The sequence below is a fragment of the Zootoca vivipara genome, chromosome 3 (assembly GCF_963506605.1).
Source record: "Zootoca vivipara chromosome 3, rZooViv1.1, whole genome shotgun sequence".
NCBI classification, from domain to species: Eukaryota; Metazoa; Chordata; class Lepidosauria; order Squamata; family Lacertidae; genus Zootoca; species Zootoca vivipara.
This window is the reverse complement of record NC_083278.1, coordinates 87,974,166-87,998,919: the sequence shown is the minus strand read 5'-3', so window position 1 is coordinate 87,998,919 and position 24,754 is coordinate 87,974,166.

Below are 24,754 nucleotides of genomic sequence, written 5' to 3'. Positions count from 1 at the left end.
TAATTTCTCTCATACTTAGAGCTGAAATCTTAAGGGATTCTATGTTCTTGCAAAGGTTTCTTCTTAGCAGCTCGGGTCCTGTTTGTATTCCTGTATCCTGTTGACCTGCAAGCAGATTCATTTTCCTGGACTTAAGCAGATCATAGCAGTGGCTGTGAGGATAAATGTGACTATACCTTTAAGGATGCCTCCAATATCTATGGAAGGAGGTTAGGGCGAAGCCAGTGAGAAAGTAGCTAAAGGACCTGTTGTGCATAGTTCTTTAAAGAAAATACTTCTTGTTCAGCTGCTCATCATTAAACAGGGAGTATTTCAATGCATCATAGTTGATGGTTTACTAGGAGCACTCCAATCTAGGCAATTTTACTTCTCTCGTCTTGGGAGTAGGGAAAACAAACCGAAACCCCAGGGTGAGTGTTACATCCAACTTGGAGTCTGTGGTTTGTTTCAAAAGAAGTCACAACCAGTAAGCCTGGAATAATAAACCTTGGCCCACAGATCATGGCTGTTGGGAGAAAAACAAACCATGATTCCCATATTGGACATAACGCTGAGTTGTGTTTCCCCCATGAATAGCAGGAAGAGCAAAACAGCTAAGATTAGCATGTTCAGTGGTACCTCTACTTACGAATAACTCTACTTACGAATGTTTCTACTTACGAATTGAGCTCTATCCGCCATCTTGGATGCGGTTTAGATAGGATTTTTTCTACTTAAGAATTTTTAGATAGGGTTGCTTCTACTTACGAATTTTTTCTCCCAGTGCATTCCTATGGGATTCGACTTACAAATTTTTTCGACTTACAAATGTGCATTCGGAACACATTAAATTCGTACGTAGAGGTACCACTGTTCACAGTAAACTTTTAGCTATGGTTTATAACGACACACAAGCAAGGCCAGTGATGGGTAAGAAGTGGCTAAGAAGAACATCTGCTGTTCTTTTTCTGTGCAAAACCCTCCCATTGCCCCACTAAAATATATTGAGATGTATAGCAATGGTGTTTTGCCTATTGCTCCCATATTAAGGATGAATGGTTTTCTGCAAAGTGTTTGCATATTCATTGGAACTCTTTTCAAATCAAAAATATCTTTATATGTACAAGGAATGTTGTTCCTAGTAATTGGAATGTTTTCAGGGATGATATCTGAGTACATTTCTATGGCTTATTTCCTCTGAGGTCTATAATATTAAAAGTTCATATCCAGGCAGATAACATATGCAGATATTTGCATCTGCATGCAAATGTAGTTCTGTAACTGGGAAAGAAAAGTATTGTTCCCATATGTTGAGTAAACCCGATAATACATGCAGTATGTGTTCTTTTCCCTTGACAGTTATGCAGAGTTCAATTTTTTTTTCTGGGCTTGCCTTATATGTTTAGAACATTTTGAACAGCGATGATATCTTATTATCTTTACTATTTCTATTGTTATTAAAAGTTGCTACACTTGAGGAATGTATGGAATTTTGACACAAGGAATACGATCCAGAAACAGTGGGATTTTTGCCAGTGAGCTCAGTGGGAGGTGGCTTGCATCCAAGAAGAACTTGATCTGATGCAGAAAATCATGATATGTAGAGCAACCCTGAACTATATTGCTACTTGGAACAATAGGTTATAATTTGTAATGAGGAGAAAACATTCCAGAGGTTTCTGTGGGGAAAGGCATAATTTTATTACTTGGATCGTTCCCCCTTCTTTTTCACTCAGAAGCACCCAAGGTTTATAACCTCGCAACAACTCCATGAGAAAGTTAGCATAAAGTGTTAGCAACATCATCAAGGTCACTGAAACATAGGTAAAGGTAAAGGGACCCCTGACCATTAGGTCCAGTCGTGACCGACTCTGGGGTTGTGGCGCTTATCTCGCGTTATTGGCCAAGGGAGCCAGCGTACAGCTTCCAGCTCATGTGGCCAGCACGACAAAGCCACTTCTGGCGAACCAGAGCAACAAATGGAAACGCCGTTTACCTTCCAGCTGTAGCGGTACCTATTTATCTACTTGCACTTTGACGTGCTTTCTAACTGCTAGGTTGGCAGGAGCCGGGACCGAGCCACTGGAGCTCACCCCGTCGCGGGGATTCGAACCGCCAACCTTCTGATCAGCAAGCCCTAGGCTTTGTGGTTTAACCCACAGCGCCATAAACCAGGGCAGACAAGCTGGCACATTTGCTGCCTAACTGTAGCTCTCCAGAGTTTTTCTGATCACATTATTTTAACTGGATATAACAGGGGTTGATCCATGGTTGTTCTGCTTACGAAGCCTACAGTCTACCATTGAGCTATGGCCCCTTCCAAAGGCTAGCACATGCATGTGTTTGCATATACAGTGGTACCTCGGTTTTAGAATGTCGCCGTTGACAAACATTTCCGTTTTTGAACGCCATAATCCCAGAAGTAAATGCTTTGGTTTTCAAACATGCCTCAGAAGTCGAACATGCCACACAGCTTCTGCTGAGTGCAAGATCCTGAGGCCTAGCTGTCGGCTGTTGAGTTTTCAGTTTTCAAACGTTTCAGAACTTGAACGGTCTTCCGGAAAGGATTACATTCGAAAACCGAGGTACCACTGAAACTGCAACATCCAGCTAAATGTGTGACTTAGCCATGAGAGATCCAAGTACAGTAGGCAGAACCTCACTCACTTAAAAAACAATGCCGATGACAGTGTTACTGCATTTATCCTACATATTGCACATGAATCCTATGCAGTGAAAATCAAATGATATACAGGTACATTAATGTGCCTGTCCTTAGTTAATTTCATGGCAAAGCAGAGATTAGAAATTGTCTTTGTTATCCCGGTCCTAATCCCAACATTTTCTTTCACACATCACACTCTTATTGGATCAGTAAGGTAATTTGGACAATAGTTTTATATAAAAATGTTTGTGTATGTGTGTGTGTGTTAGAAAGAGAGAGAATTAATTGACAACTAACAACACATTTCTTGAGACAGTAAGTCTTAAATCACTTCACAGGAAGCTCTTAAATATTTCTGATATTCAAACAAATAGCCTTTATTTCACCAACTGCTATGAAGTGTGTACCTTATTAAAGGTACAGTCATACATTGGAAGTCGAACGGAATCCATTTTGACTTCCAGAATGTTTGGAAACAAAAGCGAGGCTTCTGATTGGCTGCAGGAAGCTCCTGCAGCCAATCGGAAGCTGCAAAAGCTTAGAAATCATTCACTATGAACTATATTGGGCCAATTGTTGCACATGGTAGTCTGTAGCACATGACAATATTTGGATCAAAGCCATCACTCTTTCTTCTCACAAGCAATGAAGATTGAATATGTATCCAGTTATCTAAATATGACATGATCCAGAATCTCTACTGGGCTGAATTTGTGCATCTTTCTGCTGTATTATGTAGAAGATTGGCTACTCCAAGACTGATGTCTCTGCTTTTAATTTAGACTTAGGTCAAAATTGGCGTGTGTGTTCTCCAGAATAATGGAATACAGTCACTATGGGCTATTTTTGATATCCCACCAATTTTGCTATTATTATTAATTAGCTGGAGGGCAGTGAGATTAGTATTGTGTAGGCTGAATTCAAATTTATTTTGGTCTGCCATATGCAACCATTATATAAAACTATGATGCAATCATTATATAAAAAAGAGTGCTGGCGATGCAGTGGGGAAAAATAATATTTACATGGTTAGTCTCTGAAGACTTCCACAATGACATTTTTAGGGGTATTAAATGCAGTCCACTCACATTTAAATTTGATGCAGGCATATTCACTCTTTTGTTTGCCAGACTTCTGATTATTATTCCATTATGAACAGTCGTCAAAGGTTCACATTTAGATCAGCAATAGACATGAATGAATATTCTATCCTACTCTCTGAAACGTCTATGAAGCTCCCTGCTCTCAGAGGTACAGCTGGTAACTTCACTGTTTGTTTTCAGTGCCAGTTGTACCTCTCTTAAGCCTTTGGAAGAAGATAATCTGGATGACACCAACACTGTGCATTGATGAATTGCTGCATTGCAAATCATGGTTGTATTTTAATGTTGATTTTAAATTGTTATTGGAATATTATTGTTTTAATGCACTGACATTTTGGACTGTAAACTGCCCTAAGATTATAACTGTTGAAGGACAGAAATGTGACTAATAAATAAACAATATAGGATAAATAAATATTATATCATATTTCACTGCACTGCATTGTATGATAAAATAATAACATAATAATATACGTAGCTCATTTGCCTTAGAACTCAGAATCTGCAGGATCTCACTAGTGCTGAGCAAAAATCATCCAATGCTACTTTTTTGGAATTGCCCTTGGAGTTAGGAGCAGAGCCACCTCAAAGCAACACCCCCAACTTTTAACTCCTGAAAGGGGTCTAGAAAGATAGCTTGGCCACTCAGTGGTATGAAAAACTGCTGAGAGGTAATGGAGAATCATCAGTGATGCATTCCCCATTCTCTCCTGCAGCTAAGGCCATCAGCCAAGCTGACCAGGACAATTGGGGTCCCTTGGTCCCTAAACCAGACCTGAAGACAGACTGAAACGGGGATAAATGGCTTGTTTCATCCAAGCATCACCTCCTTGAGCACTTTGCCAAAGAAGGGGATGTTAGCATTCAGTCAACAGTTGCCAAGCACTTCTGGGTCCAGGAACATCATCTCGAGGAGGGAATGAACCATCTCCTCCTTCAGAAAGCATTACCTCAGAAAAGGAAGTACTACCTTTTGAGCATCATTTTTCCGGACAGATGAAGAAGAAGAAGAAGAAGAAGAAGAAGAAGAAGAAGAAGAAGAAGAAGAAGAAGAAGAAGAAGAAGAGGAGTTTGGATTTGATATCCCGCTTTATCACTACCCAAAGGAGTCTCAAAGCGGCTAACATTCTCCTTTCCCTTCCTCCCCCACAACAAACACTCTGTGAGGTGAGTGGGGCTGAGAGACTTCAGAGAAGTGTGACTAGCCCAAGGTCACCCAGCAGCTGCATGTGGAGGAGCGGAGACGTGAACCCGGTTCCCCAGATTAGGAGTCTACCGCTCTTAACCACTACACCACACTGGCTCTCAACATAGATTGTGCCATCTATGTTGATTTTGTCATTCTACCCTATCTGCTAGGGGTGGCACAATACGTTTTGCTTCCTGAGGTGAATAACAAGATAGTGCCATCCCCACCAACACACACATTCCAGGTACAAAAGCCTATCAGATTGGCAGTTGGGTCTTCCTTTGACTCTGGCAGCAGGGGGTGCAGGGCAGGGCACACACCTCTGTCCCCCTCCCTGCCTCTTGGCATTTGCCACCTGAGGCAGCTGCCTCGCAGTAGGGTTGGCCCTACAATTTGTCATAAGAGCTAAAAGTGCCGTTTTATTACTGACTGAATTTTGTGTATTGCAGTTATATAGACGGCCTTCCTTCTGAGATACCCAAAGCTGTTTACAGTTTCAAAATACCACAACAAAGAAATGATATTAAATGTAAAGCTGGCCCTTTGGATGGTAGTGCTGTGTAAGGAGCAGTCCAACTAGAGCAGGCCCTGCTGTTTCATTTGCCAGCCTTCCTTCCCACAGGGCAGATGGCATCAATTTTCCATGTGAAACCTCAGGTGCTGAACCAGCATATTCAGCAAAACCCAGGCAAACACACCCTGGCGTTTTTTTCTGGATTGATCCTAGAAATAGGATCTCAAACTAAGTTATGTCTTCTTTATCTTCTTCTTCTTCTTCTTCTTCTTCTTCTTCTTCTTCTTCTTCTTCTTCTTCTTCTTCTTCTTCTTCTAAAAAGACAACAGAGAAAGTAGGAAAACCAAGAGTGCATAGTAGTCTGAAGTAAAACAGATCTAGGCCTGGGCAGTCCTGGGAAGAGAGACCACCTGGAAACCTCAGGCATGTCACTCCAAGCCCTTTGGAAGAATGGTGGGATGCAAAACAATTAGTAAACAATATCTGCAAGCCCAGCTGTTTTATAAAACCCCTCCCTGCTTCATCCCCTCGCAGCATAAACACTCATGACAGGACTATGACATTTTGCAGATGCTGGGTGCATAAAGCGGTTCCGGGAGTGGTGATGAGTGTGAGGCAAGCTTGCCAGAAAGGAGGGGAGGGAACTAGGATTACTGAAATTCATTACTTGGAGGGGCCATGGGGGTCAGTGACAGGGGTGCTGAATGGATTTTTCCAGCCATTTTGAGCTGAGATCTGCACTTCATAATCTGAATGCTTTTATCTGTTTCTGAAAATAGACAGGAATTTTTTCCACCGGCTGCTCCAATCTGGCTGTGGAGATGTGAGGAAGGATTACATGGATAAATTCAGGTTTTGTCAAACAAGCGTGTCTCTTCCAAGAGTAGGCTGTTCACTTACAACACTGCCCCCCCAAAGTCATCCTAAAAAGAAAGATATGTCAGCTTGTGAGACAGGTGAAAGGCCAAATAACCCCAAGGCCCACTCAAAGCAGTTCACTCTTTCTTTCTTTTCCTGGTAAACTGTTGGGATCAGCTATTTTTGTCCCAAGTTTTCAGAGTCACTGAAGGCAGTGTTAAACAAATATTTCCTCTACAATGATAGCTAGTTGCTAGTATGCTTTCAATAACACGTTGCCCTCTCTCTGGTGTCCTCCTGTTGCATCCTGGTTTCACAGTCAAAACCTGATAGTCTGTGCTTTGGGATTATTAGCCATGAAATTCCTCAGCCCTTCATCCCTACAGACCCCATCGGTTGTTAAGATCAGCAGAGGGGTTGTAATTCCACCACCCTCAGAAATTCAGAGGGGCATGAAAGGAGATTCTCTGTGGCACCCCCATAGCTTTGGAATTTCCTCCCCAAAGAAGTGCGTCTGGCACCTTCATTGGTTTTCATTGTATGTTGAGGATGCGAGTAGAGGCTGGTTCTCATCCAGTCCCCAGGTTGTGGGTAGTGTTGCCTGCCGGCTTCTTTCCCCCTGTAGAACGCAACAGAGAGGAGGATGGGAACAAAACTAGAGTTAGCTGGTTCTGCTTGTCATTGGCTCTGGCTCAACCTACTGTTGAGCTCCCTGCCTTCTGCCCTACCAGCCTCAATGGGTACCAGCCTCATTATGTTGGCCTATGACACCTAAGAGATCTATTATTGTATGCCACCCCAACCTCTGAGAGTTATGCGTTAGTAGCCGTTAATATGAATGTTTTAGAAATAAGTAGGTAATGATGATGATGATGATGATGTATTAATATCTTTACTCTGTTAGTGGTTGTGCTGCATCCTTTTCTTTGCCTGTTTGGGGGATTCCAACCTGTTTCCCTAACATTTAGCATAACAATTAACAATTACGTTCATCTTTGTATGCAGAGAACAACAGCACAAATTTGATATTCATGAAGTGCTGATGATCTCTAAATATAGAACTGGAGTATTTGCCCCTGGAATTGCTGATTATTATTCTAAAAGAAGCTGAAAGGAAAACTGTGGGTTCTAATTTTTCAGAAGTGCAGGGCGTTGTTGTTGGTTTTTTTGTTTGTTTGTTTTCCAGAGGAAACTCACATGAATCCAGTTCTGGCATCTTTCAGGTGGGCTTCATTGCTATTCCAAGAGAATGAGGGAGGTGTTCATGGTGAGTTCCAACACCTCTTTTTCTAGAAAAATAGCACTGCAGAAATGAGACCAAAGAATCAATCATTCGTGTCTAGGTTGTTTTTTTTTAATAAGACAGTGGCAAGGGAAATGTCACCATCCAGATTCAATTTGGACTACAGCTCCCATCATCCTTGACCTTGGGCTAGGGCTGATGGGTGCTGGAGTCCAACAACATTTAGAGGGCCACAGGTTTCCCACCTCCAGTTTATAAGGACCCATAATTATACCATAATTGTTGAGGAGGGAGTGAAAACACAAATAAAGTTGAGTGGTTTAAAGGGGGTATCATGTTTTTGATTGTTTCAGAGAAACCTGGAACAAGATTCCGCTTCAGGCTCTCTGCTTCTTGGTCTTTTGCCCAAAACTGCCTTCTGTAGGAAAAGTTTGAGTAAGCAGGAAAATCTGGGTAATAAATTTTCTTTAATTTGCTTCCCACATACCAAACACTATAATACATTACTGAACTGTGTTAATCCCCCTGTGCCCTTGTGTCATTTTACATAATAATGTTTCCACATATCTGCCTGCTTGCCTTTTCCTCTTGAATTGCTTTGCCAGCATTGGGTGGGGAAAGTGCCGAGTGAAAGCGGAGAAGGAAGATAAGGTGAATGGATGGTGTTTGAGGCGAATGAGGACCTTCCCCCCCAAAGAGAAAGCTCTCCCTTAGACCCAGGAACTGCATGTGGCATCATTGGCTATGGTACCAATCTGTATGCCCATGTACCTCGGGAGTAAGGAAAGAGCAGGTCTTCTTTATAGGTTTCCAAAAGGCATATACTTGGCCACTGTGAGAACAGAGTGCTGGACCAGAGGAGACTTTCACCTGATCCAGCAGAGCTCTTCTTAGTTCTTAAGGAGGAAAGACTGGCATGCTTTGTGACCCTAGAAGGAATAAAGACATACTGTACATCTAGAGTGAGCAGCAACTAGAAAAACCAGGAAGCTCAGTTTTGTGCAGGGCATTGAGGGGCCAGAGGCACATTTTCTGAGGGTTGGGACCAAGCAAAAAACAAAACCCAAGTTCTGCTAATCATAGAAGCACTTGGGTTTGCCGTGCGCATTCCACAACTCGGTGGGCATCCTGATGATTATATGTTAAACACATGCTGTTATATTTCAAGGACAAAAGGAAACACCTTGGTTCCCTAATATGGGGTTGGGAAGCTGTGGCTTCCAGATGTTGTTGAACTAAAACTCCCATCAGCCCTAACCACTCACTATACTGATGGGAGCCCAGCAACATTTCCTATTTATATAAACAACAGCCCCACACAAATTAAATATATGATAAAAGTAGCATGAAACCAGCAAACAGTGTATTTCATCTGTAAGACAGGAGTGCAGGGCTGGCTCTAAGGCAAGGCTGGGTGGCGCAATGCACCAGGGCGCCAGGCCACCAGGGGGGGGCGCTGTGCTGCTGCACCCGCCAGGCAGCCGCGCTGGGAAACGGGGCGTGGGGGGCGCCGGAGGGATCTTCGCTCCAGGGCGCTATATATGCTTAAGACAGCCCTGCAGGAGTGAAAAATTAAAATTTTGATCAGTGTCATTTCCAGGTTTTAGAGGGCCCCCGGGGAAGACACACTTCATGAAACCCCAGCCCTCAGTGCGCCTATCTCCTCACCACAGTCATTCAAGGGTTTGTTGTTGTTAACGGGCCCCATAACAGGATGCTGACCCTTGACAGTGGCCTTGATTTAAATCAATGCATTTCCTAAAATGGAACTCACCAAAGCCATATTTAACATGGGTCTGAGGAGCATCACCCAGCTGCTGTCTGCAGTGGAACTTCCCATGTCTTCTACACCTGCAACTCCAACCTGTAACCCCAATCCAAGACTTTTATGGCTATCTCTTCTCATTGCCCATTTCCATTACCTACAGCAGGACTCTCTCTGGAATGAATGGTGGAAATGGCCCCTCTAGAGGTCCTGAGAAAGGAGAAGAAGGCCCTAAAATCAGTTGTTCTTCCTGTTTCCCATCTCACAGAAGTGGATGATTAAATAAAACAAGCAGTAACAACCAGTTGGCCTCCCAGGGGAGGTTGTCAACAGGTGAGAATGGTTCTTCATAACGGAACAAAAAAACTGCTACAGCAGACAGTTTTTTCCAATAATGGGTGTGTGCTTGTGTGTTTGCTTAGTTCTAAATGCTCCCAGGAATGCTGTGAATATATACTCACTGCGTTTTAAAGACTGGACCTCGTGTGTTTTCTAATGCTTTGGTTTGAAGAGAACTCCAGTCATGTGCTTTTAATATTTTTTGTTGATGTGAAAACTCCTCAAGGATGGATGCTCTTGTGTGACACACGAGAACATAATAAGAGCCCTGCTCCTCCTATGGTGCCTGCAAAAGGTCTCAGTATATATCCCCTCAAAAATCCACGGTGCATGAGAAACCATTTGCTCTTCCTGCTCAGTGCCTATTTGCACTGATTCAGTCTCTCTTATGTTGAATACAACCACTTAAACGTGCCAACATTCCATTGGATGTCAGGATTGGACACTCTGAACGGAGGAAGAGTGCAAAGACTATTCCCTGTTGGTGGTGGTTGATATAGGTTCTTTCCCCCACTGATGGAGGGTGAGGCCATGCTCACACATTTCTCTCTTTCGGCTGCTTTAGACACGGTTGCCATTTTGTGTTATGTTACACCTATATGGAGCCACAGCACTATTTCAAAACTCCAATTGATCTCCCTGTTTCCAAGCAGCTGGCAACCCCTGGCCTATGGGAAGCTCACAAACAAGGCACGAAGGTCATAGCCCTCTCTTCTCCAATACCTTTATGGAATGCTACCTCTGATCCTGGAGGTACATAAAGCCATCATGACTTTTCGGCTTTGCTAGACATACCCTCCGTGAATCTGCCTAATTCTCATTTAAAGCCATCTAAATTAGTGGCATCACCAACTCTCTTTTGCCTTCTGTCTGTCCTGAATCTCCTGCCAATCCGTTTCATTGGATGACCCCAATAAGTCACGTAGACAAACCAGAAGAGGCACAGGTGATCTCTCTAGGTCATTACTTTATCATTCTTTCCTTCTACCTAATAACCTTAAGTGATTGTTTTAATCAGTATAGTGCAACCATCTTAGTGCCTGGTATTCATGTGGGAGCAATAGCCTTCCTCGAGACAAAACACTGGTGCTGAAGCATTGTACTTGATATGCTTAGTCAGTCAAAACCAGCAATCCACCAGGACTGAGGTGTTATGTGCAAATCAGGATTATTCCTGCTTAGAATGGGAGACTGCCTCGTATCAAGTCAAATCATTGCTCCGTCTAGCTCTGTGCTGTCAGTTTTCTCTGCTTCGATGTGGTAGCTCTCCAGGGTTACAGGCAAGGGATTTTCCCCAGTGCTACTTGAATATACCTGGTATTTTTGTATGCAGTACAAGTATCCTGCCACTGCACTGCTGCCTTTCCCCATAGTGCTAGCAAGGGTGCATTTAATTGGTCAGCTTTCTTTGTCAAATGTTTGCCTGTAACAATGGAACGCAATGAGCCATGGCATAAGAAAAAAGCTACGAAAATATTATTTTCCTTGCTCAGAAAGAAATGATTAATCAGGGACTAGAGGCAAAGGTAGCAATACCTATGAGAGCTGACTCTCCAGATTGAGGTATTATAGGATATCAAAAGGCTACCTGAAAAATCCATCACTTGAGTTTGCCAGACTCTTCCGAAACATTTCAGGGAGTCGAGCCAGGCACATTAACTATCTGTTGGGTTATGAGCTTTGCAGACCCCGAGGCATGTGCTTAGCCGTTCTTCACTCCAATGGCTTCAGACTGGCTCTCTGCTATCTATATTTATCACTATCCCCTTGGGAAGTGCTTTGGCAGACACTTGGAATGAAAACCCTGCACAGAGCACTTTCTGGCACACGGTGAGCAGCCTTTAAATAGCGCAGTGACATACTGCAATAATTACTCATATTAGCACTTTTCTGTGAGCTGCAGTGTGTGTGTATGTGTGTCACAGCGTCTGTGTCACCTGATGTGATTCACAACACAGTGCGCAAGCAGCTAGGTCAAACAGGAACTGGCGAAGAAGATGCAGAGAGTGGCCTCAACCCAAAGTTCTGCCAGAAGCCGCTTGATGTTCAGAATGGTTTTAGCTCAGTCCAGAAATGTAGGTCAATGGATGTGATAGCACAAACCTCTTATCCCCCAAAGTCTTTGCATCTCTGTTCTTCACTTTCAGCAGTAACTGTTACAAAAGTTGAGTGCAGTGGCAAAAGCCCATGGGGTTCCAGGGTCATTGGTACTTTGGAGAATTGAGACACAGTGCAGACAGTCGTAGCTTTAAGAAATTTGGTTTCCTCACCTATTTACACCTTCGGTCTGCATGGAGGGAGTCCAGATCTTACTGCATGGTCATTTCAAAAAGAAGAAGAAGAAGAAGAGTTTGGATTGGATATCCCACCAGGGCCGTCTTAAGCTCATCAGGCGCCCTGGTGCAGGGATCCCTCGGGCGCCCCCCCAAACCCCCACTCTTAAAAAAAAAAAAATCTCGACCTCCAGCTCTTCCTCTCCATTTTTTTAAAAAAGGAAAGCTCTTACCTTCCCTGGAGGCGCTGGGAGTCTTCCCTGGAGGCGCTCGCCATCTCCCCCGTGCCGGAAGGCCTCGGGGCTCCGCCTTGGCTGAGCCGAGAGCCACAGGGCCGGGAAGGGAGAGCGCGACCTGCGGAGACGCCCGGCATCCCGCCACTCCGCAGTTTTAAGAGAGGGGAAAGGACAGCCCTTTCCCCTCATGGCTGTCCCCTCCCCCCACGGAGCCAGCAGGGAGAGCCCCGCTCCTGCAGTCCGGTCGGAGCCCTCCCGCCGGCAGCGGAGGCCATGGGTGCCATGGAGCCAACGGAGAGAGTCCCAGACTGTTGGAAGGCACCCGAGCCTTCCCGCCAACAGGGGCGACCTTGGCGGAGGGAAAAGGGAGGCCGCCGTGCAGCTCCCTCCGCACCCCCTGAGCACCCTTGTGCCCTGGCGCCCCGCGCCACTAGTCAATGGTAACGGCCCTGTATCCCACTTTATCACTACCCGGAGTCTCCAAGCGGCTAACAATCTCCTTTCCCTTTCTCCCCCACAACAAACACTCTGTGAGGTGGGTGGGGCTGAGAGACTTCAGAGAAGTGTGACTAGCCCAAGGTCACCCAGCAGCTGCATGTGGAGGAGCGGAGACGCGAACCCGGTTCCCCAGATTAGGAGTCTACCGCTCTTAACCACTACACCACACTGGCTCCTGTGTGGGCTTTTACCCCACAGCAGTGCAGCCCTGGAGTCCAAGGCATCTCTCCCAGCCAGCCTGCAGCCAGCCTGCCCAAGATGGATCCCAGTCTTCCTTTTTCTTTCCTCTTCTCAGCAACTGTTCAGATATTCATCTGCACTGACCTGTGTAGTGCGGAGGGAGGATGGTGGGGAGACAGGAGCTGGATGCACATAGCTTTGTAGAAAGATTCAAAATCATGCCTATTTCAGATCTCCTGCAGCACCTGTGTTCTTTTATATCTCATTTCTTTCAATAATAACATTAAAAAAATTAAAAAGCAAAACAGAGAACACCCAAAGGTGTGTGTGTGTGTGTGTGTGTGTGTGTGTGTGTGTGTGTGTGGTATAAATAAATACTGATTACAAGTGATGCTTGCCTGCAAGAATGGGACAGTTGACATATGGACATAACATTTGATTACTGCCCCCCTGAAGGCAGTTGAATGCATGAATTTATTGCAAGGAATTGCCATTGTGTTTGATATAATGTGTGTGTGTGTGTATACTGAATATGACATAACATAAAATAAGTTACGTGTTCTGTTTTTGATAGCCCATTCACACATGCAGTCATTGTATGATGAACTTTCATGTGTGAACTCGTCCTAAGTTTGTGGCAATAATAATAATAATAATAAGAAGAACAGCACAACAGCTGTGCCTTAGCCACAGATCTTATTTTTCATTCCTTGCATTCTGTCTGTATCCTCCGGTAGGTTAGATTGTAAGAAAACAAACAGAAGAATTCTTTTCTGTGCAGATATGCTGAAAATTACTCAGCTCCATTCAAGCCTGTTTGATTCCATCATAGTGCTTAATAACTCTTTGCGGAGTGGGGTTGCTTTTCCTTCATTGTTACCCTACGCAAAGTGCTCTGGACTCGCCAGCACTTAATGAATCACTCCCAAAGTACTCATATCAGCTTCAAACACATTCTATATTCAGACTAACAGTAGAATCTGGACTAATTTGGATTTCCTGGCTAACAGTTGGTTTCTGCTCTTTGTTGCTCATTGCGTGTGGAGGGCTGTGGGATATCATTGACTAGATGACTGAAACTTGGTGGAAGAATAACAAATGGTCCCTAATGAAATGGCAAAGGATCAACATATGAGCAATTTCCTGGTTGAATAGTGGATCTTTCAGGATTTGAAGAGAAATGCAGGCACACCAGCAGCTGGTGGTCCCTGGATTAAATCCAGTCCCTTACACCATCCGTGGGCAGACTTCGGGCTTGTAGGGTCTTATCTTTGACTTGTTTTTACAAGAATCTCAAGATCTACCAAAGTCATAGAATTAAAGATTTCTGAGCCCAGGAGTTTGTTTTGAGTTTCAGAATTCAATAACGCTCATAATCCTTCCAAGCAAGCTTTGTTGCCCAAGGTGTCTTTTCCCTCTTTGCATTTCAGCAGTATAATTTAGGGTAGGAGAGGGGTCACTTTGTTGCTGCTGTTGTTAAACAATCGGGAGTCAGGAAGCCTTTGCAACCTACTGCAAATCACTCAGAGATCTACCAGTATTTCCAGATATACTTTCCACCCACCCTATGGGGTATCTTCCGGCTTCAGTGCTGTCAACAACATCCAAAGGAGAGGGTGATGTTGATGAACAGCATCCACAGCAATGAGATTTGGTCCTGGGCCATTTGTGGGTGGGATCAGAGCTCTGGCAAACCACCCCTGGTTCTGTTTTGATTTGTTGCTGGCCAGAGGTCTGTGTCGAAAATGTGCACATGCTTAATGCTCTTTCATTTAAAGAACATTCCTGCTTACTAGTTTCCAACAGCCTCCACCCCCTATCTAGGATCATTTTGGTTGATACAATCAATCAGATATAGTTACGTCACAATATACTGTATTTTTCCACGTATAAGACAATGTCACGAAGAAGCTGCTGGAACCACCCAAAAAGCTTGACATGCTTGGTGGGGCACACTCTGTTTAAAACAGGCATAGGCAAACTCCAGCCCTCCAGATGTTTGGGACTACAATTCCCATCATCCCTAACCACTGTTCCTGTTAGCTAGGGATGATGGGAATTGTAGTCCCAAACATCTGGAGGGCCGGAGTTTGCCTATGTCTGGTTTAAAATATTGATTTCTTAATTTTTGGTTCAAAATAATAGGGATCGTCTTAAACATGGAAAAATACAGGAACTGAGGGTGACTGGGAATGAGAAAACATGAAGGCCATTTAAATGAATAAGCAATTTTAAAAAATGATATTCTGAGAAAGGGGAGCATATTTTGGGACAGCTGAAAATGCTCACGAGAAGTAGTGTGTATAGTTCTAAAAATTAGGACTACGGTAAGTCATTCTAATGGTGCATGTCTACTACTCAGAAATAAGAGCTGTTGAGACCAATGGGAGTTACTCCCAGGCAATTATGTGTAGGGTTGCAGCTTTGGCTATGTACTATTCATGCTGTTACCATGCCTCTTTGCCCACACCTGCATCCACCAGACAGTTCCCAGGGTGCTTTAACCATCAATCCCCCTTCCCTGGGAACTCTGGGAGTTGTAGCTCTGTGAGGAGACTAGGGGTCTCCTAACAACTTACAGCACCCTTAACAAACCACAGTTCCCAGGATTCTTTGGGGAAACCATGACTATTAAAGAGGTGGTAGAAGGGCACTTACGTGTAATATAATATGAAGGTGTCCAGGGTATCAGAAGCCCTTGCTTCAGCCTAGATCTTGCTCTGTTTGGCCTCTGCTTGCTATGTTTGCTCAAACCTGAATTCTTTGCTTGGATCAGGACCCCTGTCCTGTCCAGGCTGTCACTTGAAAGAGAACAGCAGCAAATACATGGGCCTCCCTTTGCAGACTTTTGGGTCCAGCATGTGGTTGTTGAGGGGTGGGGCCAACACAGTGAAGGATGTCAGGCTTCAGTTTGGAGGCTCTGCCCTCAATGAATGAGATTTTGCAAAAGGTCTTATTCCCAGTCACCATCTGCCCAAGTCAGGAAAAGCTGGAGAAAAAAACTCTGACGGTCTTAGCAAATCCTATTACTCTGGTCTTGGGTTCACAAGCAATTCATGAGGTTTCTGAGAGAATCAAATCAATAGAAGGGGGTGTTATTGTAGAGAAAATGCTAAGCCATTGAGTGTATATTGAAAGGAAGTCTGCAGTCCTAAACATGCTTGCTAGGGAGACAACCCCATTGAAGACTTTTGGGGAAACTTACATAGGATTGACTTGCACAGCTGTAAGTTATATTGGCCAGAGGTTTTTTGCACAGCATGGAAAACCAATGTTCCAGTTAGAGCACAAGCAGATGGGTGGGTACTACAGTACTAAAGTGAATTTCTAAGTAGCATTTTTTTTGACTTCTCCATGCTACAATCTCTGCTACAGAGGAGGAAAGAAAACAACAGCAACAGTGGCTATTTTATGAACCTCTAGCAGAGCAGGAATCTGCCAAATATATCATCATCAGCAAACAATGCTGCAGTCATGTGGAGATATTTTTCCACTCTGTGTCCTTTATTAATACATTTGGAAAACTAATAACTGAAACCCACAGCTCAAGGTCATTCATGGCTGGAAAAGCTGGTCACTAGGCAATGGACAGATTATTCAGGAGTGCCTTTTTTCTTTTTTTTACAGTGATCTAGCATTAAACACTATCTTTCTCTAATTGTCAGAATAAGCTGAGTAGGTGCATTAGGAAAAGCTAGACTTAGTCTGCATGCAAATGAAGGACTTGAAGATTGCCTCTGAGATAATCTTGTCCAATCTCTCTTTATCATCGGGCACATGGTTCAATGTCATGGACATTGGCCAACCTCTCCTATCATCATTGTGGGAGACATAGGACATGATGACCTTTGAGCCAAAGCCTGCTATTGTTAGTAACATTGTAGGTATTTCTTTGGGACGGTGCATGCTGTTCTCATCCAGGACAGCCATATTTAGAATTCAGGGTTCAGTGATCAGCTCTGTGGATCTCATGAGAATTTTGCTTCAGCAATGAAAAACCTGCAAAGCGAATGTGAGCTGAGCTATTCATCTCCACCTCTAAACTACACTGGATTTTACAGGAAATCTGGTAACTAAAGCAGAATTTAAATTTCTAAATATTTCCAGAAAGCAAGTTTCTAGATCTCATTGTCCCACTGTTCAGGAGTGGACTCTCAGATAACAGATGAGCTTTTTTTCTGAATTGATTGATTATTTAATCTCCAAACCACCAGGACTTCCATACACACTGCCCAGACTTGCACCCTGGGGAGGTCACTTCACGGCTGCTAACACAGCGGTTTGGCTTCACCCCCAGAGGCACACTCCATTGACTCTCAAGAAAGATGGATGCCAGCAACAGCATACCATTTAATTTATTTAAAATATCTCTAAGTGATGTGCAGAAAAATGGAAGCAGCAACAGACAACTTATTCCCAATATTACAAAAATACACAGTTACATATAAAAATGTTACATTAATATAAAGTTACAAATATATATAAATCAATATAGATCAGGCATCCCCAAACTTCGGCCCTCCAGATGTTTTGGACTACAGTTCCCATCTTCCCAAACTACTGGTCCTGTTAGCTAGGGATCATGGGAGTTGTAAGCCAAAACATCTGGAGGGCCGCAGTTTGGAGATGCCTGATATAGATTATCTTATAATGGCATGGAGAGGTGCTGGAACTGAGTTCTGGCTTAAAAAGAAGCCCTGCTTCAAGATGAGCCTTGCAAGCCTTTCATCAGCCCCACCTTTTCCCGCATGCAGCCCATCCTGTCTGATTACTGGCCAATCTCTTCCAGAGCAAGCAGCCACTCTGGTGATTTCTCCCTACTGGATAAACTCATAAAGGTAAGGCCAGTGAAGAAACATGACTGAGAAAATAAGGGGCACATGGAACCATAAAACAGGACAAAATATTGGGCAGTATCTGAAATATACTCGGAGTTGAGAGTGAATTTCATGCTCTTTATTCAGCTCATAGTCATCAAGGAGAAGAAGAGAAGAATGGCCCTTTTCCCAAAACCATCTGCTTATATACATTATTTACACAATGGGCTTTGCGTGATTGGCTACCTCAGGGCTACACCTGTGGGCCAATCAGTCTGCCAGCCGCCTGATTGGCTGCTCCTGCAGGCCAATCAGGTTGCAGATTCACTTCCACCTGGAGTTGGATTGGGTGGCTCCTGCGGACCAATCAGACTGCTGATTCTGGATCCTATTGTTCTATGATTCAGCTCAGTACATAACAGTATCCAATGTTGCCGTTCTGCTAGTGAAGCACACTTCCACAACAGAAATTCCCATTCCTCTCCTCTCCCCTGAAGCCTTCTGGGAACTCTCAAAATCTGCTCCAGAGGGTTTGAGGGGCAGAATTTAAGGGCATGCCAGGTGATGGGAGGAAGGAGAAGGAGAGGTCCCATTGTAGGAATGGAACCTAAAGCATGCAGTGTGGGATACAATTCTGTGCTCCCCCCTCTCTTTTATATAATAATATATTACAATGTTAGCAGCGTGTTCCAGGTACACATGTTTCATATTATATTGTCACCACCACCACTGGCTTAAAATTATACTGCTGCTCCCTAAAAGCTCATAAAGTTCCCTTTAAAAGGCCATACAAATTTAACCTGTGTTTGTTTATTGCCTACAGGATGTAAACGGAACTCATTTGTTTTTGATATATTTGCCATCGCTCGGACTTCACTTTCCATCCAGCGTTATTAAAAAATAATAATTTGTTTTGGCCTTTCCCTCATTTTGAATGAGTGAGGTAAAATTAAGTTGAATAAGCCCAATTGAAAAAAGAGCTGAGTATATTCTCCAAAGCAGAAGTCTGGCTGTGATGATTGTTATTATCCAAGTTTAGATTGCCCTGAGAAAATGCGGGGTGGGGGTGGGAAACAAGAGTCAAAGACTCACTGTCTGATATATTCAAGGCTCAGTTGCATAAAATAAGTACTTCATTTCAGGACCTATATATTATGTTTATTGTCTTTACAATATTTCATGGGAATAATGATCACCAATGACACAAACAATAACTTTTGAAGCACGTATGCTGGGCCTCAGGTCTCTTTGAGGTGACCTTTTTTATTGAGCATTCATCCTGATTCATTTGCACAAAGTTTGTGCGGAGGTTATATACAATGTCTGCTGTTTACTCAGCATGCGATTTTCTTGTGGGGAAGTGATGTGATCCCAGTGAATTTTCCCATCACTTTCCTTACTGCAAAAAGTCTGATTTAGTTTGGAAGTGGGCTTATTGCACAAAAGCATAGACTCCACACTTCAATTGCGCTAACAGAATTTGCCGGTATCTAACTGAATCCCACCCACAAAATAGCAATGGGTCTGGAATTGGCCTATATTTTCAACAAAGATAAATTTAGTAATCTATTCCAGGTGGACCTGCAGCCCTCCAGACATTATTGAACTTTAATTCCCATCAGCTAAATCAGCATGGCCCCTGATGGTCCCATCAGCATGGCCAGGGATGAATGGAGCTGTAGTCCAGCTACATCTGATGCATCACAGGTTCCCGACTGTTGGTCAATAGCAGGGCTCCTATCTCAAGGAGTTGTGAGGTTGCACAGCATAGGGCAGGCATAGGCAAACTCGGCACTCCAGATGTTTTGAGACTACAATTCCCATCATCCCTGACCACTGGTCCTGTTAACTAGGGATGATGGGAGTTGTAGTCCCAAAACATATGGAGGGCTGAGTTTGCCTATGACTGGCATAGGCCCACCCGCATCATCAACATGCACACTTACCCCCCCCCCACAACAAACATATGTTCAGCGCCACCGTATTAAGGTGCCCTGTGTGCACAGAGATGTCTATGCAAGGGAGGTTTCTATATCTGTACATTTGTATGTGCATAAGACCCAGTCTCACAGTGGCAATTTCTCACAGGTCAAACATGTGACGGGTGGAGGGGTTGGGTGGATTGAACCCACAACCCCTTCACACCTTGCATGTGAAGGGCATAATGTGTACTGTCTTAGAATGCAGAATTCCTATGCATTCTCACATGCTGCTCGCTTCCCATGCTCTGAGATCTGCAACACTGACTCTTTTTAGGAGCCTGTGCTGTTATAACTAGAAGCCCTACCAAATAGTATTTAATTTTTGATGCCCACTGCAGAATCTGATGTTCAACAAAGCTGAACAGATTATATTGCAATGGCTACTGGCTACGAGAAAGGCAGTGAGAGATTTTACTTTCTTGGGCTCCTTGATCACTGCAGATGGTGACAGCAGTCACGAAATTAACAGACGCCTGCTTCTTGGGAGAAAAGCAATGACAAACCTAGACAGCATCTTAAAAAGCAGAGACATCACCTTGCCTACAAAGGTCCGTATAGTTAAAGCTATGGTTTTCCCAGTAGTGATGTATGGAAGTGAGAGCTGGACCATAAAGAAGGCTGATCGCCGAAGAATTGATGCTTTTGAATTATGGCGCTGGAGGAGACTCTTGAGAGTCCCATGGACTGCAAGAAGATCAAACCTATCCATTCTGAAGGAAATCAGCCCTGAGTGCTCACTGGAAGCACAGATCCTGAAGCTGAGGCTCCAATACTTTGGCCACCTCATGAGAAGAGAAGACTCCCTGGAAAAGACCCTGATGTTGGGAAAGATGGAGGGCACAAGGAGAAGGGGACAACAGAGGACAAGATGGTTGGACAGTGTTCTCGAAGCTACGAACATGAGTTTGACCAAACTGTGGGAGGCAGTGGAAGACAGGAGTGCCTGGCATGCTCTGGTCCATGTGGTCACGAAGAGTCGGACACGACTAAACGACTAAACAACAACAACTGGCTATGAACCATATAAATCTGAACAGATTACCAATACAGTAGCTAAAAAAATTAGCATGCCCTTTTGTTACTCTAGGTAGTGATTCTTCTTTACATAAATCTTTTTTCTTTTCACCTTAGTTGCCCTCACTGCCATTTAATCTGACTGGCCACAGCATCAACCCACATTATTTTGTATATGGTCGTCCATAACATCAAGTGCGGTGTCCTCAACAAAATTACATAGGCCGCTCAATTTACCAGTGACAATTGGGCCGGAGTGATGGTAGGAAATTTGCTATAGGGATACTGATCCTTGTTATGAAAGTTGGGAATGCTGATCAAATGCAGAGGAGGATAGGCATCCCAAACTTTCAATATTGTGAAGCAGAAGGAATGTTGGAAGGAGATCATATAGAGACAGAATATAGAAGAGCAACACCTCAGTAAAGGACCCTTGACAGTTAAGTCCAGTCGCGAACGACTCTGGGGTTGTGGCGGTCATCTTGCTTTACTGGCCGAGGGAGCCAGCGTTTATCCGCAGACAGTTTTTCTCAGTCATGTGGCCAGCATGACTAAGCCGCTTCTAGTGAAACCAGAGCAGCGCAGGGAAACGCCATTTACCTTCCCGCCAGAGTGGTACCTATTTATCTACTTGCACTTTGACGTGCTTTCGAACTGCTAGGTGGGCAGGAGCTGGGACCGAGCAACGGGAGCTCACCCCGTTGCGGGAATTCGAATCGCCGACCTTCTGATCGGCAAGCCCTAGGCTCAGTGGTTTAAACCACAGAGCCACCCGCGTCCCTCTAACACCTCTATTAAGGTAAAGGTAAAGGGACCCCTGACCATTAGGTCCAGTCGTGACCGACTCTGGGGTTGTGCGCTCATCTCGCATTATTGGCCGAGGGAGCCAGCGTATAGCTTCCAGGTCATGTGGCCAGCATGACAAAGCCGCTTCTGGCAAACCAGAGCAGCACATGGAAACGCCGTTTACCTTCCCGCCAGAGTGGTACCTATTTATCTACTTGCATTTTGACGTGCTTTCGAACTGCTAGGTTGGCAGGAGCTGGGACCAAGCAACGGGAGCTCACCCCGTCACAGGGATTCGAACCGCCGACCTTCTGATCAGCAAGCCCTAGGCTCAGTGGTTTAGACCACAGAGCCACCCGTGTCCCTCTAACACCTCTATTAGTCACCTGTAATTTTAAAAGCAGGGATAGCCAATGTGGCGCCATCCAGATGTTACTATTTGTTAATTTAAAAGCTTATATACCACCATTCATAAAAATACCACAGGGCAGTTGACAACATAGAACATAATAAACGTGTGTGTGTGTGTGTGTGTGTGTGTGTGTGTGTGTGTGTGTACATACATACCCATAAAATACAAGAAAACCCAAACCATCATATAAATACGATTCATAACAATAAGCACTACATAGTAATAAATATAGGATATATACTGTACACACACACACACACACACACACAGAGAGAGAGAGAGAGAGAGAGAGAGAGAGAGAGAGAGAGAGAGAGAGAGAGAGACCGCAAAAGCAAGGCCAGTGGTAAGGAATTAATGGAGTTGCACTCCAACAATATATGTACTGCACCATGATGGCTATCCCTGTATATTAAAGGCAGAAGAGCTCTCTTTTCCTGTGCATGCCTTCCCTTCCCTTAGAGACAGGAGACCAGATAGCACTGATGGCCAGCATGTCCAGAACAGCTGTTCTTCTTATGTCCTTTTACCTCAGCCCTGCCACCTCCTGTTAGCAACATCCCTTCCGCCTTCCTCTCCACCTTCCCATTAGCATCTTGCCTTCTTGCCGTCCTCGTTTCCCATTTCTCCCTCGCTCTCCCTTCCTGCTCTTCACGCTTTCTACTCCTGTTGGGGCTAATGTGCGCTCCGTGGCTCCCGGTCACGTACGGCGCTTCCTGTCAACAACTTCCCTGAGATACACTATATTTCATTATGGTTTAATAGGATTGAGCAGCCGGGGCCTATTTGAATTCTCTGTGTGTCTGGTCCCCGCTGCACACACTGTGGCTTGAAGTGCTCATTTTACAGGAGACGGGAACCTTTCATTTCCAGGAGCTGGTAATTTCATCTGCATTGTTCAAGCCACTCCGGCATCCGAGGGGGGCAAGGAGAGACTGCCCGACCTGTAAAAGGCACATGGAACAGCTGTCTCACAATTAGTTTTAACTTGAATGTTTTCTATTCTGCTCCCCTCCTTCCACTGATCAGCCCATTCTCACCCAGCTTCTAAAAGAGAGAAAGCACCAAGAAAGCATTCTGAAAAGGTTATTAACTGTCATTGCCACACAAAACAAGCTGGCAGAAGAATAAATGCTCAGCTGTCAGTGTGTGTGGACAAACACACACACACACACACACACACAGAGAGAGAGAGAGAGAGCGCAAACTGAACCCCCAACATACACCAAAAAGCTGAAGTTCTTGAAACTGAAAACCTGAAGGTAGATTTTTTTCATTTTGAACCTATCTTTAGAACAAGCTGAATCAAATGCTCTTTAGCCTCTCTTTTCTGAGGTTTGTCTTGATTTTCTAGTGACAGCCAAATGACCTCCATCTCTCATGAGAATGGAATTGACCCTGTTTGGCCTCCTGTGTAAGCACAGAACAGCGCAATTGCTGTCCATAATGGCCAGTCTTAACTTCCTATTTCATTTCGCTGCAAAGAAGACTGACATTTACTCGAGAAGGCTGTACAGTCATAATTGAACCAGCACTCAAGACTGCTAACTCTTGTTGTTCAAGTTGCAAGGCTTGCTCTAAAAAAAGCATGATTTATTAATTAAGAGATTTCTTACCCACCCTTCACCACAAGGTCTCAGGGTGGGTTACAATCATGCAATATTAAAATCCAATAATACAATGGAAAACTAATCAAAGAAAATACATCAGGCAATCGAGGTGGTCTCACGAAAACCACAAAACTCTTAAGTGACAAAGGCCAGGGTAAAGGGTAATTATTACACCGCTGTTGCTGTGTGATATGGCTGTCCTACTGCTGTGAATGACTATTGGTTAAACGTCTGTGACACCACGGAAAGATTCTTAACACACTTCCTCCTTCTTCCACACCATGCTGAATTTTATTTCCCAGTTTTTATCCTTCCCCCTTTTTCTTCATTGATTCTCATCTTTTTCAGTACAGCCAGGCAACTCCCCATTTATGCAGGGGTTACTTTCTGAGGCACTGCACATTTAAGTGAAATTGCGTATATTGGGAACACCATTGAAAAAGCCTGCAAACATGATGGTCGCTCCCTCCCAAATGCCTTGTTCAAGATCCAACTCTCTACAGGCCTCAAAGGTTGGTGCAAGGGCTCCTAGTATTGCACTTGCAAAGGCTCTTGGGATTGCTAGATGCTGTTCTTGCATCATTTTTGCCATTTTCATGTTCTTTCAAGGGCCATTTTTGCCCCTTTTCGTGCCACTTTTGGGTTTGCGGTGATACGCTCATGCGCAGTCGCATGCACCTTGAACACACGTAAATGGGACATTGCCAGTACTCACTTAAACAAAAAACAAAACCCTGAGCCATTGTTATTACACCCAGAGCACACACACACACACAGAGAGAGAGAGAGAGAGAGAGAGAGAGAGAGAGCGCAAGTCAAGCCTGCCGTTTCCGTTATGTGGAGATGGAAATATTGATTTAGGGCAGAACCACATCAACCAGCATTGCCCGCTCCCAGGTAAGAGGCTTCATTTGTAAATACCTTTGTTCTCCATCCGCAAAACAGTTATAAGTTATCTGTATCACATAGCTGCAGTTACACAAATGCATCATTTTGTGTGTGCCTGTAGGAAGGGCCTGTATATTCTGGTTCCTCAGAGACTAGGGAGAGTCAATGCGTCTGTGCACAAAGAGTGGCGACACTCATCCATTTTAGAAGCCTGCTTCTTAGCATTGAATAGGACTCATGGTTTGCAGACACCGGGATAAAGGAGTGCAGCTCTGGACTCAGAGATGGTTATCATGCCTTTGCCCCGTCCACCAAGACCCCTTTATCTCTCTCAGCGATGGCTGTTGCCATGGCCACCAAGTGATTAATCATTTTTTGAATCTGGCGTATAAATCTCTCTTGACAA